Source organism: Elephantulus edwardii, unplaced genomic scaffold, assembly GCF_000299155.1.
Source record: "Elephantulus edwardii isolate Elephantulus edwardi_28Jun2011 unplaced genomic scaffold, EleEdw1.0 scaffold00129, whole genome shotgun sequence".
Lineage (NCBI taxonomy): Eukaryota > Metazoa > Chordata > Mammalia > Macroscelidea > Macroscelididae > Elephantulus > Elephantulus edwardii.
In genome coordinates, this window is record NW_006399879.1 from 5,783,678 (window position 1) to 5,800,114 (window position 16,437).

The following is a 16,437-nucleotide window of genomic DNA, read 5'->3' on the forward strand; positions in this document are numbered from 1 at the left end:
GTCAGCTGTCAGAAACCTCTCCAAGGTACTGAGGAACAACGATGTCAGTCTAGAGACTAAGGTGCACCTGATACAGGCCATGGTCTTCCCCATTACTTGCTATGCTTCAGAGAGCTGAACAATGACTAGGGATGATAGGAGAGGTGATGTCTTTGAGCTGTGGTGCTGGAGAAAGTATTGAGTATACCACCGACTGCTAGGAGAACAAACAAGTTAGTCCTGGAGAGGGTGAAGCTGGGCTACTTCTTGGAGGTGAGGGTTCTGAAGTTTCGTCCGACACACTTTGGACATGTTGCAAGGAGGGACTGATCCTTGGAAAGGGATGTCATATTTGGGAGGGTGGAAGGACAGCTTAGGAAAAGAAGATCCTCTATCAGGTGGATTGATTCAGTGACTGGGGTAATGGGGGTAGGTGTGTTGGAGACAGATTGGCAAGGGACAGAGCATGGTTTAGGGCTGTTGTACATAGGGTCGCTATAAGTCGCAAGCAACTTGACAGCATGTAACAACAACAATCATCTCTACTGTCAGCTAGGATCCATCTGACATCAGCAGTGACAGCTTTAGTGCCACAGCCTCTTCTAAATCCTGCTTGAACTTTTGGTAGTTCCCTATCTATGTATTGTTTTAGCCATTTTTGTTTATTTTATACTGGTTTACTTACAAAGTTTGTATACATTGTTTTTCACACTCCTTCTTTCCCATTTCCTTTACCCACCCCTCCCTCCACCCATCAAATTGTGCAACTCTGTGATGAAGTCCACCACCCTGGTCATCATCACCCCTCTACCCCCAGCCCCCCCATCCCCGCCCTGGATCCTCATACACATTCTACAATAATGGCCTTATACAGTTTTTATCCTTGTGGGACTGAGTTAGTTCACTTAGCATAATTAGTTATAAATAAATAGTTATAGTTAGTTCACTTAGCTCTCCAGTCCCTCCCAAGTTAGTGATTTACAAAATCATTGCTCCTGTGTGCTGCATAGTATTCTATTATGTGCATATACCATAATTTATCAGTCCATTCGATTGTGATTAGACATTTTGATGTTTTAGCTATTTTTAATCATCTTCAGCAGTATTTTGCTTGTATCTGATATTAATGGTATTGTACAATAATTTCCTCAATCTGTTGGATCACTTTTCTTGGGAATGGGGACAAATACGGACCTCTTGCAATCAGGTGACCAAGCAGCTGTCCTCCAATTTTCCAGGCATGGCCTGATGAGCATGTCCAGAGTTGCATCTATTAGTTAAATCAGCTCAGTTGGTATCCCATTGATTCCTGAGGTCTTGGTTTTTTTTTCCAGTGCTTTCAATGCAGATTGAACGTCTTCCTCACTACTGTTGGCTCTTTTCCATATGGTACTTCCCACATACAAATGATTAGGAACTGTGGAAGAGCGATGACAGTGTGAAGACCACACATCTGATTCCTACTAACTCCACAGAGGGGACCTGCCCCCACCACCAACACCCACAGTACAAAACCAATTCCCATGAAATCAAACACGCCCTCCAGGCTCCCATACCTCTTTGCACTAATCCCAGTGCCAATCCTATTGCCCTTCTGGGTCTGAAATCTTTTGTGATAGCTACCCCATCTTCACAGAAACATGCAATTATGGGGTTTATTAGGGAAGTTATCAGGTTATAGTTCAGGTTGGCAATAGGGTAAAATTTCTCAGAATAACTTTTTAAAAAAATTTTATTAGTTTTAATGAACATTTACAGAGATTTTGGGTTCTCATTCATTCATTGTTGCACTGTTTTCTCTACCCTCCCTCCCAAGTTCTTTCTTCTTCCCCCCCCCCGAATGTCTGTTTTAATTGTCCAATTGCCATAGTGCTTGTCAAAGCCAGTTCTGATTAATCTCCTTTGTCAGTGTGTCCTTTGCCATTCCCTATCACTCCTCCCTGAGAGAGACTTCACCCTGATTGATAAGGAAAAGGGGATGGCGTATTCTCTTAGCTGCTTCCTGCTGAAAAGGGACGCTGTGGGTTTCAGGGTGAAGATCTTCTCTCACTACTCTAAAGGGCCCCTTTGGCAGTAGGAAACACATAGACTATTATGGAGATTGGTTTTGGAATTTAGATGCACTGTTATTAATTGTGCTTAGCCGTACATGTTCATATCCTTGAAGATGTATCATGGAGGTGTTGCAGCCTAGAAGATACAAATTTAACTAACAAGTTAAAAGTACATGAGTCAAAAATTAACAAGCAATAATATTCGGAGTAGAGGTTCTAGTAGTGGCACAAATCAAGTTACAGAGGGAAGATGGTTCTTACAATAAAAGGCTTATAGACTAGCACTTTGTCTATTATAGTGTACAGAATAACTTTTGAGCCAGTGTTACAAATCCACTTAGTCTTCTTTATTAATACCTCTCCCTCCCAATCCTCCAACCAGCCTGGATGCCGCTCCTAGGTCTGGTTCCATGAGGCCTCAGTCCCAAGGTCAGCTCTGTCTCACTTCAGCTCTCTGGTTCAGGGAAGAATGACTCCTGCGGCTGTTGCTGTAGGCGGCCCACGTGCTCGCAGGGCGGGCAGCGCTGAGGCAGCTGGATCAGGTTAGAAGCACTGTCCCAGAGGAGAGGGAAGAGAGAGGACATCCCAGCTGCAGTCCTCCTTACAGGCCCATCGGCATACAGAACATGCCTTCAGAGGAAGTAAGGTGGCAATCTGGGTCTTGGTTTTTGGTAGGCTGGCACCCTAGGGTGTATCCATTCTGTTTGCATGTTCCCACCTGTCCATGTGGCAAGGCCAAAGACAAAGGTCTGGGAAAAGAATGCTTAACAACTGATGCACTATGCCACGATAACTTCAAAACAAAACAACCAACAACTGTTGTGACTGGGTGAGAGCTTAAAGGGCAAATTTGTTTTCCATTCAACAGTCTGTGCAAAATTTGCTTTACAATATTAAATGCAATTCCACAACGTAACAGCACTCCTTCTTCCTCTTCCGTGTATTTACCGTTTCCATGAATCTCTTTTTTAAAATTTTTCTTTATTATTTTTGTGTGTGTACCATCAAATCGGACCAGTCAGATCCACGAGGAGACTGCCCCTCCTCCAGCAGAGTATCTGCTGGACTCCAACTGTGCACCTCTGGGACTGCAGTACAGCTTCTTGCCACTAGGCCACCAGAGTTGCATCCACAAATCCCTCTCCTAATCTTCCTTGTCTCTGAGCTTTACCTCTGGGCAAATGCTGATGTCTGGAACGGCTGCTTGCTCTGTTCCTCCTTGATGTCACTGTTCACCTGTTAAGGCTGCTGCTGTGTGACTGAAAGCTGAGTCATGAGTTCAGTTTCAGGCATGAAGGGTGACAAAGGATGTAGTCTCAGAACAAAGATTCTAAGAATCTGCATAGGTTGAGAATATCAGCCTTTCCCTTACTATTTTTCTAAATTTCCCTGTGTCTTCATTTGCTCCATGCATGAGATGGACCTGATTTATCCTGAGGTACGGAAAATAGATTGGAAGGGTTAGGGGGTTTGTGAACTCTATGTCGCAATGCCAGGGTGCCTTGGAAGGGGGAGCTGGACAGCAACTGAAAGAAAGTACAGCTACAATTTAATCTTTAAGAAAGGGGTCGGGGGACCCAAGTCCTCAAGAGGAGAGCACACATTGCCTTTAGCCCTTCGTATTTATTACCCTTCTCAAAGAACAAGACACACAACTTTGTGTCTTTGTCCCAAGCACTGTAGTTCTGCAGATTTGTCACTCCACTGTATCTGGGAACATGGCGTGTCCAGGCAATACCTGCGTCACATTAGTGGTTCCTCAGTCTGCTTAGAGTCTGCCTATCCTGTGTAAGTGGTCTGCATCCCCACATGATTGTGGCACGAAACCTCAGCACCCCCTCCACGGGGGTCTCCGTCAGGCGTTGCTGTAGGAATGTCCACAGCAGGACAATCTCAGAGGCTCCTGAGGAGGGGGCTGTGCGGGTCAGTGGAAGGGAGAGCACTGGGCTCAGGAGTGGGATGGCTTGTGGGTCCAGAGTGGACAGAGTGCCCTGAGGATGACTGTGGCAATCAAGGAAGGGAAGAATGAAGGGTGGCTCTTAGGAGCAGAGGAGAGGAGGGTTGTGGACTACAAAGAGAGCATTCTGAGGGACCCCATGGCCGGTACATCATTTCCAACTTAAAGGGGCCCCACAGGACAGCACAGAGGGCGCCAGAGGGATTCCCATGACCCCACAGGACAGCACAGAGGGCACCAGAGGGATTCCTATGACCTCACAGGACAGCACAGAGAGTCACAGAGGGTTTCCCAGGACCCTGCAGGACAGCTTGGGGCAGGGGAGCCCAGAGGCTTTCCCAGGCTGCAGTATTTGCAGAAGCAGGTTTCTTTATTTTTCTTCTTGGAGTGATAAGAGGCTATAACCACTGACTTTTCAATAAACAGCTCAACAAAGAACCCATTGCACCACAACAGATTAGTAATCAAAAGTGTAGCTTTGGACAAGTGAGCAACCTAACTTGAGATAGAGTTGGAAATATGATCTGGAACCAAAAGAAGATTGTTATTGCCCGTCCACAAACAAAGGGATTGAGAAATTGTGGTACATCCACACAGTGGAATATTATGTAGTACTAGGAACAACAATTTCCTAAAATGGAATACTATGCAGCACTAGGAACAACAATTTCATAAAACACTGTATAACACGGGAGAGACTAGAGAGCCCTAGGCTGAGGGAACTAACTCAGCCTCAAATGGACAAGGACGCTTTTAGAACACACTCGTGAGAACAGGAGGAAAAGGGAGGGAAAGAAGGGTGCAGGAGAAGGTGAAGGGGGACATCATTAAGATAGCAGAGGTTAGTGGACAAGGATGGAGATGACGGAACAGGAAAGATGCTGTGAGGATTTGAAGAGAGACATGGTCCCATACTAATTAATGATATAAAGTACAATGTATATGAATTGTGACACAAAACACAGTGTGAGCAGAGGGGCGAGGACGGCAGAGGTGGTGGGAGGATCACAGAGTTGCACAATTGGATGGATGAAGGGTGAGGTGGGTAAAGGGAATGGGAAAGATCCAGTGTGAAAATCCATGTACACGAACTTTGTAAGTAAACCGGTATAAAATAAAAATTTTATTTTTTAAAAAAACAACACAGTGTGTATGAATTATTGTCAGCAAACTAATAAAAAGACACGATGCCTGCTGCTGGACACCAGCGAGCTGCTTGGACTCAGCATGGTCTGCAGAGCAAGAAAAGTCAATCCTCACATACTTTGGGCGTGCGGCTTGCTGTTCTTAGGTGCCATCAAGTCGAGTATGACTCATAGCGACCCTGTGAACAAAGATCTGAACTCTGTCCTGCACCATCCTCACACTTCCTGACACACAAGAGCCCATGGCAGCAGTCACTGTGTCAGTCCTCCAGGTCGAGGGTCTTCCTCTCCTTCACCGACCTTCCACCCTTCCCAGCATCATGTCCTTCTCCAAGGAATAGTCCCGAAGTATATGAGGTGAAGCCTCATCATTCTTGCCTCCAAAGAACACTCTGGTTGCACCTTCTCCAAGACATAGCTGTCTATTCTCTTGGCCATCCATGGGAATGTTCTTCTCCAACACCACACCTCAAAGGTGTCAATTCTTTGTCTGTCATCCTTATTCCCAGCTCTCAGATGCATAGAAAGTAATTGGAAAGACTATCGCCTGAATCAGAAGCACCTTTGTCTTCAAATTGTCATTATTCCTCCTCAATAATTTTGAGAGATCCCTAACTGCAAAAGGCCATATAAAAACAGAGGAGAAAGAAAAAGTCAAAATGGATGTTGGAAGAGACCTTAAAGATTGTACTGGAGCATTGAGAAGCTAAAACAAAAGGAAAATGTGTCAAAGTGAAAGAGCTGAACAAAAGATTTCAAAGGGCAGCTCAGGAGGACAAAGCAGAGTTTAATAATGAAATATGCAGAGAGTAGGGATTGGAGAATAAAAAGAGAAGAACTTGCTCTGTATTTCTCAAGCTAAAAGAACTGGAAAACAAATTTAAGCCTCTTGCTGAAATATTAAAAGATGCTATGGGAAATATTTTGAATAACCCAGAAAGCATCCAAAGATGGAGGGAATGAACCGAATCACTGTACTAGAAAGAATGATGTTGAAAAATTTTAGAAAGTACCATATGAACAGGAGCTAATGGTAATGAAGGAGAAAGTAAAAACTGCACTGAAGGCACTGACAAAAAATAGGGCCCCAGGAATCGATGGGATACCAATTGACTTGCTTCAATTAACAGATGCAGCCTTGGATGCACTCACCAGTCTGTGGGCATGTTTCTAAGAGAGGCCATTCCTTGGAGAAGGACATGATGCTTGCTAGGAAGGGTGGAGGGTCCGCAAAGAAGAGGCAGACCCTCGACAAGGTGGATTGACTTGGTGACTGTTGCAATGGACTCTAGTGTGTCGGAACGTGTGAGGATGGCACAGGATAGGACAGGGTTCAGATCTATAGTTTATAAGTTCTCTGTGGGTCGTACTTAACAGCATCTAACAACAACAATGGTGTCAGTTTGAGGATAAGCTGTGTCTGAATCAGTTCATAGTCTTTTTGATCACTTGCTATGCATCTTAGTGCTGGACAGTGAATAAGGATGATGGAAGAATTGATGCCTTTAAGCTATGGTGTAGGAGAAGAGCACTGAACATCCCACGGGCAGCCAAGAGAACAAACAAATATGTCTTGGAGAGGGTGCAGCTTTACAAGGTCAAGATTATGAGGCTTTGCCTCACTTGCTTCAGGCATGTTGCTAGGAGGGGCTATTCCTTGGAGAAGGACATGATGCTCAGAAGGACTGAGGGGTTGACAAAGGAGAGGAAGACTGTCAGCTAGGTGGATTGACTTAGAGACTGCTATGTCATTATGACAATGGGCTCTTGTGTGTCAGGAGGTGTGAAGCTGGCACAGGACAGGACGGGTTCAGATCTGGGGTCGATAGGGTTGCTATGGATCATACTTGACTTGATGGCACCTTACAACAACAACATTTTACCAAAAAGAATTGATCAACACAGATCCATTTCAGGAAGTAGCATATAATTAAGAACCAGCGGTAATGAAGGAAGAAGTTAAGACTGTACTGAAGGAATTGGCATATGATGAATTCATGGAATAATAACGGACATGTTTCAAGCAATAAATGCAGTCCTGGACGTGTTCACTAGTCTCTACCAAGAAACCTGGCTAACTGATTAGAAGTGGTCCATAATTGTTCCGCTCTCAAAACAGATGATCCAACAGAAAGTGGAAATTATCAAACAACTTCATTAGTATCACATGCAAGTGAAATCTTGTTGTTGTTATGTGCCATCAAGTTGCCTGCCACTCATAGTGACCTATGTACAACAGCTCTGAACCCTGCTCTATCCTGAGCCAATTTTATTGTCTCTGACACAGCTACCCCAATTACCCCAGACACTGAGTCAATCCATCTCATCGGGGGTCTTCCTCTCTCGTGTTGTCCCTCCACCTTCTCAAGTATGATGTCCTTATCCAAAGACTAGTTCTGCCTTGCAACATGCCCAGAGTATGTGAGATCTTGTTGACGATTATTAAAAATAGTTCCACATGGAACTTCCAGTAATTCAAGCAGGATTCAGAAGAGGATGTGGCACGAAGGATAGAATTTTTTATGTCGAGTGGATTTTGGCTGAAAGTAAAGAATATTAGAAAGATGTTTATCTATGTTTTAATGAGTATGCAAAAGTGTGAATCATAAAAATTGATGGATAAAATTTAGAAGACTGGAAATCCTGCATCACTTAACTGTGTTCATGTGAAATTTATACCTTGACCAAGAACCTGTTGTCTGAACAAAACAAGAGAATATTGCCTGGTTCAAAATGAGGAAAGGTGTGTGTCAGTGTTCTGTCCTGTTTCTGCACCTATTCCATCTGAATGCTGAGTAAATCATTTGAGAGGTTTGACTATATGAACAAGAAGGCAGCTTCAGAATTAGAGAAAGACTCATCTAACCTAACAGATGACACCACCTTGTTGGCGGAAAGAGAATAGGACTTGAGACATTGACTGCAGAAGATCAAAGACTACAGCCTTCAACAGGAGTTACATCTCAATATCAGGAAAACAAAATGCCTCACCACTGGACGAATAGGCAATATTATGATAGATTGAAATATTAGAGACGTCAAGGATTTAATTTTCCTTGGATGCAGTCATTGTTCATGGTAACAGCAGTGAATAAATAAAAAGATACATTGCATTGGGCAAATCTATGGTGAAGAACCTCTCCAAAGTGCTAAAAAGCACCAATGTGGTGAGCTCTGGTGGCCTAGTGGCAGGAAACTGTACTGCAATTCCAGAGGTGCGCAGTTCAAATCCACCAGATGCTCTGCTGATGAAGGAGGAACACTCGCCTCCTGTACCAGTCAGATCCAATTTGACGGTACACACATAAAAAATAAAAAAAAAAAATTTAAAAAAAAGCACCAGTGTCAGTTTAGAGAATGAGGTGTGTGTGTGAAGCCAAATTTAATACTAAATATTTATAATAAACCAAATGCTATATCAGGATATGAGGGAGGCAGATACAAGCTGGAATTCGCCCTGAAGCACCAAGGCAAACTTTTAACATTTACATGATTCTTGTATTGTATTTGCTCACCCCTCCCTCCTGAGTCAAGCATAAGGTTTTCAGTAGAAAGAGCTTAGCTTCATTTACATACAATTCTGTTTGTGATTTGCTCCCTGGCAATTTTCAATAAGGGCCCAGGGAAGCTGGGTTCAGCACTTCAGGTGTTCTAACTGCTCTCCCTGCTTTACCTGTTTACCCACATTTTTGGTGCTTTGTCTCATTATTGATATACTTCACCTTGGTCAACAACAGGTATGCTTGATCTAAGCCACAGCCTTTTTAATTGTCTCCTATTCACCAGAAAGTTAGACAGTGAGCAAGGAAGACTGAAGAGGAATTGATGCCTTTGAATTGTTACGTTGGGGAAGCACGGTGAACATCCTACGGACTGTCAACAGAACAAACAATTCTGTCTTAGAGGAAGTGCACCAGGGCGCTCCTTACAGGAAAGGATGGCAAAACTATCTCATGAACTTTAGGTACGTTGTCAGGAAGGGCCAGTCCTCGGGAAAAGACGTCCTGCTGGAAAAGACAGAGGGTCAGTGGAAGAGAAGGAGCCCTCAACGAGCTGGACAGACCCAGAGACTCTAACAACGGCTGGAGCGTTAGACGTGCAGGACAGGGCTGGTTCCCATCTGCTGTCCACAGGGTTGTTGTGAGTCAGAGCCGCCGTGATGACAGCTAACAGCACTTTTTCCATTAATAACCTCTGACGGTTTTTGTGTTTTCAGGTCTGGCTGAAGATCTTTGGGCAGAAGGTGGGGAGCAGGGTCTCTTTCTCCTCAAATAGCTACCAGGCGTACCACCATGATTTCAGAGAGACGTGGACGTGGGAGGACGTGTTTCAGTATCTCCTGAAACACTAACTGGTGTGGACTGTGGTCCAGGGAAGCCTCCTGGGTGTGCTGCAGCCTGACTCTCCATTAGATCCCAACTCTGTGTGAACTTGACCTCTCAGAGGCTCTGTCTTCTGGGAACAGCTCAGTGGTTTCAGAGGCTGCCCAGAGCCCCATGAGGCCTGCCAGCGGGGAGATCTGGGAGCTGATAGGACAGCTCACTCATTCTCTCCTGAGGGGGCAGCTGGTGCAAAGGGGGCAGGGAGCCAAAGTGGAGCATGGCTGTGCTGGGTTATGGGGGTTCCTAGGGGCCCGCAGAGTGAAGATCAACTGTCCCCTCATCCTGCCTGGACACAGAGGGCTTCCCTGTGACACTGGCCATGATGTCTCACATGTCCTCACATCCCAGGGTCCAGTGCTGGCCTGGAACAGGCCACTGTCCCTGCCGCCCCTGCCCTGGCTGACAGGAGGCAGTCTTGGGGTGACGTGGGGATCTTTCCACTTCCTTTTGGCTCACCCTCAGCGGGCTTCCCCTTTCAGAGCCAGCCCCTTCCTGGAGTTCATCAGACCAAGAGGGCTGGGTGCTGAGACCTAGGGAGGGGCAGAGAAGTGCCTGTGTACAAACACCTACCCCTGTCAGCTGTGGGCCGGAAGAGAGGCCCAGAATAGCACTGGCCTCTTGTAAGTTGCCGATTGATGACACTTCCGGATGTGTCGGATGATAAAAATAGGAAAGCAAGCATCTCCGTGGGTGTGCGTCACCCCGAGGGCTGGCAGAAGAGCTCCTGGGACCCGCTTTCACCCAGCCAACCTCATGGAGGGACGTGGTGACCATGGGCCAGGGCTTGTGGTCATAGAGCAGGGCTGCCTGCAGAAGCAGCTCTGGTCTCATGGGCTGCCCACTCAGCTGGTCATCATATCTCCTGCCTGAAGGGACCTCCCCAAGTCGTTTGCCCAAACTCAGTCCCCTGTCCGCAGAGTGCCTTCCTGAACTCTCCAGCTGACCGCTGCTCTTGGTTCTGAGAAGCAAGCAGAGGTGGACCCCATGCTCCCCAGGCCTGGGTTGGCACCACGTGCTTTTGGTGATCCATGGGCTATTTATGGTTCTCCAGCACCCTGGCTCAAAGGTATTGAGTCTTCACCCTTCACTTCACTGAGCATAGGAAATGATTCTGCAGTACCTGCCTGTATTGACATAACTGTCTGAATGTCCTACTTAGACTCAGGAAAAGAGTGACATGGAGGATGCAGGTCTGGCTCTGGGTTCACATGGCTGTCCTTTAAAGCCATGGGCCCTCTTCTCCTGACCCATCCTGTCTTTTAGGGCCCAGTGTTGTTGCTGTGGTTAGGGGCCATTGAGTTGAGTATGATTCATGGCGACACTATGAGCCACAGACCTGACCCCCGTCCTGTCCTGGGCCGTCCTCACCGCCTCTGACACACTTGAGCCCGTCGCTGCAGTCACAGTGTCAGTCCATCTTATTGAGGGTCTTCCTCTCCTTCACTGACCCCTCCACCTTTCCAAGCATGATGTCCCTTGCCACAGAATAGTCTTTCCCAGTAACATACCCAAAGTACGTGAGACAAAACGTCATCAGCCTTGCCTCCAAGAACACACTCGCTGCACCTACTTCAAGATGTATCTGTTCTTTGGCCGTCCGTGAGATGTTCAGCACGCTTCTCCAAATCCACAGCTCAAAGGCATCAATTCTTCTGTCATCCTTCTCCATTGTCTAGCAACAGATTGCAAATAAAAAGATCACTTTTCAGTCTCGGACCCAGTGCAGCCCACCACATCAGCAGCCATGGCTAGTTCTAAGGTGGGGGCCACAGGGTCCAGGTCCCAGTTCTTGGCGAGGCCCACCCACAGCCTACAGACACAGAACTTACCTGGTCACCCTAGCTGCCCCGCTTGACCAACTCCAACAGGTGAACCTGCCCAAAGCTCCTGACCACCTTCTGGTCAGTCCAGTCCCACCCACAACCTAAAGACGCAAAACTTGCCCGTCACCTGCTTGGCCAACTCCAACAGGTGAACCCAGTTCTTGGACCATCGCTCTGTAAGTATGGCCCTGGTGTCACAGTGTGCCTTGTAGGTGGGCACTCTCCCTAGAGACCCCACTGTCCCTCTTCCCCGCCGTCTGCTCATCTCCTCACCTGCAGGGCTGGCCCAGCTCTGTATTCCTCCCCTCTCACAGGTGGAACCCTCCTTCTTACCCACACCTGGCCCTCTAGTGTCAAATCACAAACCTGGGTCCCCAGAACCTCCTGGCTCGGACAGGCTGGTCTGAGTCACCGCGGAGTCCCAGTTGGGGTCCCAGTTGGGGTGCCTCCCCACCCTGGGCTCAGGATTAGACTGGTGGGGAGTGGGAGAGCAGGAGAGACGGAGGGAAAGAGGAGAGATAAAAGGGAGGAAGGGAGAGTCCAGCCCTGGGACTCTCCCCTGGTGAGGCTGGTCCTACTTGCTGTCTGATTTGCATTCCTGGCTGGTAATTCTCTGGGGAGGCCGAGTCTGTCCAAATTGATGCCCAGTGGCTCTAATAGCAAGACCTCCTCCCCTAGGTCCTGGCCTCTGGACCCCGCCCTGTGCTCTTGGCTTGGCTCAGCAGCAGCGCTAACGGCTGCCGTTGTCCCCTGTCCTCCTGGTCATCACTGTGACGCAGAGGTCTGCCCCTGTGGCTTGCCCCAGCCTGTGAGCCTCAAGGGTGGGGGTTTTCCTGGCATCATCTTGGGGTCCCCAGAGACCGGTCTGTCAAGGACCTTTCTAAAGTGCTAAAGGGCAAGGATATCCATTTAAAGACTAAGGTGTGCCCGACCCAAGCCATGCTCTTTTCAATTGCGTTACATACGAGTCGGACAGTGAACAAGGAGGCTGACGAAGTATTGATGCCTGTGTACTGCGGTGTTGGGGAGTCCTGACTGTCCCATGGACCGCCAGAAGAACACAAAAGTCTGTCTTGGGGTAAATGCAAGCGGCGTCTCCGTTACAGGCAGAGATGAGACTCCACTTACATCCTTTGGGCTTCTTGTCAGGGGGCTCAGTCCTTGGAGGACGACATCATGCTGAGGGTCAGAGACAGAGAGGAAGGCCCTCAACAAGACACATTGGCACGGTCACTGCAGCAACGGGGGCAGGCACGGCAGAGATGGTTAGCATGGGGCACGGTGGGCAGGGCTCGGATCTGTTGTTTGTAGGGTTGCTACGGGTCACGTAACTACAATGATAGAGCCATGAGAGGACCGGACCCTCAGTGGTGTGAGCTGGGCATCTGGGAAGAAGAGTTCACCCCAAAGTTGCATGTGCTGGTCAGGAGCCCCAGCCCAGGCCACATGGAGCCTCCTCCACACGAGCCCCTCTCGGGTGGCTATACTGAGTGACCAGGGCTGGGTGCGGAGACAGCAGCTTCCCTGCCTGGGAGAGAGCACTCGGAGTCAGCACCAGCATTTTCTGGGGGACCCCAGGAGAGGGTGAAACAATGGGGAGAAGGGTCTGGCAGAGATGCCCCGACTCTTGAGGGGAGGAGGCTAAGCAGTGGCCACACAGGACAGTAGGCCTGGGACGACCTTGGCTGTGGAGATGTGGGACACAGACCTCAGAGGGTGAGCATGCTGGCCTGGTGGTCAGCTTGTCCTCACTCACTGGGCTCCAGATCCAGTCCCGAGAGCCAGGCAGCTGGGAGGGCACAGCCACAGTCCAGGGAAAGTGAGGAAGCGAGGGCCGCTGCCAGGAAGGGGTGTGCTTGCCAGCTCGGCCTGCTTGAGACCTCCCCATAATCTCTCCCTCCTCCTCCCAGTTAAGAGACTCCCAGCCTGACTTACAAGGAGTTTCCCAGGTGACATAATGATTAAAGCACATGGCTACTTAACCTAAAGGTTGATGGTTTGAACTCACCAGCACTCTGAGGGAAGAAGATGGGGCAGTCTTGGAAACCCCTGAGGCAACTCTGTGAGTCCTGATCAAAAAGAATTTGTTTTGCAAACAGGGAAGCTGAGGCCCTGCTAGCTGAAGACTCTGAGCCCACAGCCTGGCCTGCCTCTGACAGTCTCTCTTCTGCTACCATCAGCCTGGTGTCTCCCTCGCTTGGCTGGGGGTCTGACCACCGCAGTATCTGGCCTCCTTTCCAACTCACCCCCGCCCTGCCCCTAAACTTTCTTCACCTAGAGGGGTCTCAGTGACAAGGAGGTGCATGGGTGCAGCTGTGTCTCCCCCTCCAGGGGCCTGGGACCCTTGCTGAGAAGTAACGTGTCCCACACTCTGTCCAGGCACAGTCCTGTCAACTCATTTTCTGACTACCTCTCCCCAAGACCTTCAGGTACCAGAACATCAGCTTGGCCCAGCCCCTCACCAGCCAGGCTCAGCCCAGACATGACCCCTGCCTCTGCCCAGCTGGCACAGCTGCACCAGCTCTTGCCACTGTGGTCCTGCTGGACTCTGCTGTTCTGACCAGCCCAGCCCGGCAGGGCAGACCTGGACCTTCCAACTGGATGATACCTCACCCCCTCAGGTCCCCAGGCAGATCCTGTCCTTGCCTTGATCCTTCTTTGTGGCAAATGGACAGTCCACCTTGTCAGAACTGATGAGGTCTGTTCCCTGCTTCTCAACCCAACAGCTCTGGCCACTTCCCACTTCTCTGGAAAGTTCCAAGCACTCCCAGGTTTTTTGCAGCCTGTTCTCTCCCTCGAGTATGTTCACCTGTCTCTCCACCTGCTCACATCACCCATCTGGTCTTGAGAGGGTCCCAGGAAGCCCCTTCCTTGCTGCCCTGTGGGTCCCCTCCCTCCAGGCCCTGCCCCTTACATCAGGCTCCACCCCTGCTGCCCAGGGGATTCCAATAACCCAGGAGGACAGAGCAGAGCTGCCCTGTGGAGTTTTCCCAAGGTTGCGACCACTGTGGAAGTGGACTGTCATGTCTGCCTCCTGGGGGCACTGAGTCAGCAGGTGGGCATCTTCATGGGGCCGGGGCTCCTTTCCTGAGTCTAAAGCTGGATCAGTTCCCACATCCACACCCAACCAGCGACCTTGGGGTGAGGACAGAGGAGAGCGTTTTCTGAGGTTGGATCCTGCTACCTCACCACCTTGCCATGAGCCTGAGAAATTCCAAGAGGAGAACGGGCCGGTAAGTTGTTTCAAAACAAGGGGCAAAGTTCTTGTTGGTTCGCGGTCAACTTTGCTGGCCAAGAGCACCAGGCTCCTGGTCCATCGAGTGCTGGGGGTGGGGCAGGTGGTGCCAATGCCCGCAGCCTCAGCTCACTCAGAGTACTGGAGGATTGGGAAGGCAGTGCTTCCTCCAGGGAGCCCACCAGGTGGTCTAGGAGACCCAGCATACTGCTTGTTCATTCCCTCCTCCCCTTCGTGCACTGAGCACCTACTGTGTACAGGGCACAAACCCAAAGCCTTTTCAGCGGTGCAGGTAGCGAGAATGGACATGACAAGATTCCCCCATCCCCTGTGCACCTAGCTTCAGACCCTGGGGACTGCCATTTCTGCCTGGAGCTTTGGCCCAGGAAGGAAATTACAGGGGAGACCAGGCGAGGCTAACTGGGGGACACCTTTGAGCTGTGGTTGAAGGAAGAATATGGCAGTTGTCCCACCCCCACCACTCCCAAGCTTGATCACTTCCTGAGAAACCTGATAACATCTAAGCTGGTCATAGCAGAGACCAGACCAGACAATGGTTCCTGATAAAGGTCTGAGTCTGATCAAAATAGCCCAAACCTAAATTAATTAACAACCCAAATTCTGAGAAATACCATCTTAGTCCTTCCCAGGACTCCTATAAGAAGGACGCGCGCGCGCGCGCGCACACACACACACACACACACACACACACACACACACACACGCGCACACGCGCACGCGCAGACTGCCCAGGCGCCATTTCGATCCTGTCCGCGTGCTGTGTGGCCTGCCAGGTCACTTGGCGTCCCTCTCAGACCATGCAATAAAGGCCTGCTCATTTCTTGGGACCAGCTTCTTTAGTTCCCTCCCTCACGCCCTCATGCTCTTTTTTATATCAAACAGTGGTCTTGGAGAAGTCAAAAGAATAAACATATCTTGGAGAGGGAGCAGCCAGAGTGCTCTTTGGAGGCAAGAATTATGAGGCTTTGCCTCACATACTTTGTGCATGTTAGAAGGGGTTAGCTATTCCTTGAAGAAGGACATGATGCTGGAAAGAATGGAGAGGTGAAGAATGGAGGGGCAGGGAAGGAGAGGAAGATCCTAAACTAGGTGAATAGACATGGTGACTGCTGCAATGGGCTCTTGTGTGTCAGGAAGTGTGAGGATGGCGCAGGACAGAACAGGGCTCAGATCTTTTGTTCATAGGTCGTCTTTGACTCTATGGGACCTAATAACAACAGAGCGGGCTCAGCTGACTGGGTCCTGGCTTGGAGGTATGACCTCAGGGGTGGGGTGGATCCGGGGGCGGGACCAGGATTTTGGGGGCGGGCCGGTAAGATAAGTGGCGCTCTAGACAGGGCTAAGTGGAAGGGGCAGGGTCTGTTGCGTGGAGGCGGGACCATGCAAACCCGGCGTATCAGCACATGATCTGGATAGGAGAGGCGGAGTCTGTGTGGCAGAACCCTGCGGAGGGGGCGGGCCCTGAGCATGGGGGGCTGAGACCATGCAGGTGGGGCGGGGCTTCAGGGGACCTGGTGCACCATTTGTACAGGAGAAGGGGTGTGGCCCAGTGGAGGGGGCGAGGCCAGCAGGGGCACGGTCAAGTGGGTGGGTGGGGCCTGGCACATAGGGCGGGTCAGGAGGCGAGGGTGAGGCCAGGTGATGAAGTGAAGCCAGGTGACTGGGGCGGAGACAGGAAGCAGGGGGTAGGGCCAGAGTTAGGGCAGAATCAGGAGACAGGAGGTCAGTGGAATCAGGAGGCAGGCAGGGGACAAGAGGGCGGGGGGGAGGGTGGGGCCACGAGAGAGGGGCGGGGCCAGGCTTTGTGGGGTGGTTCGTGAGGGCGTGGTCAGAGGGCGGGG

At 49.6% G+C, this 16,437-nt stretch overlaps 1 pseudogene; it reads right to left on the reverse strand.

Moving 5' to 3' along the window:
• LOC102875830 overlaps positions 1-16,437 on the reverse strand; it is an 80,781-nt pseudogene that overhangs the window by 20,782 nt on the left and 43,562 nt on the right.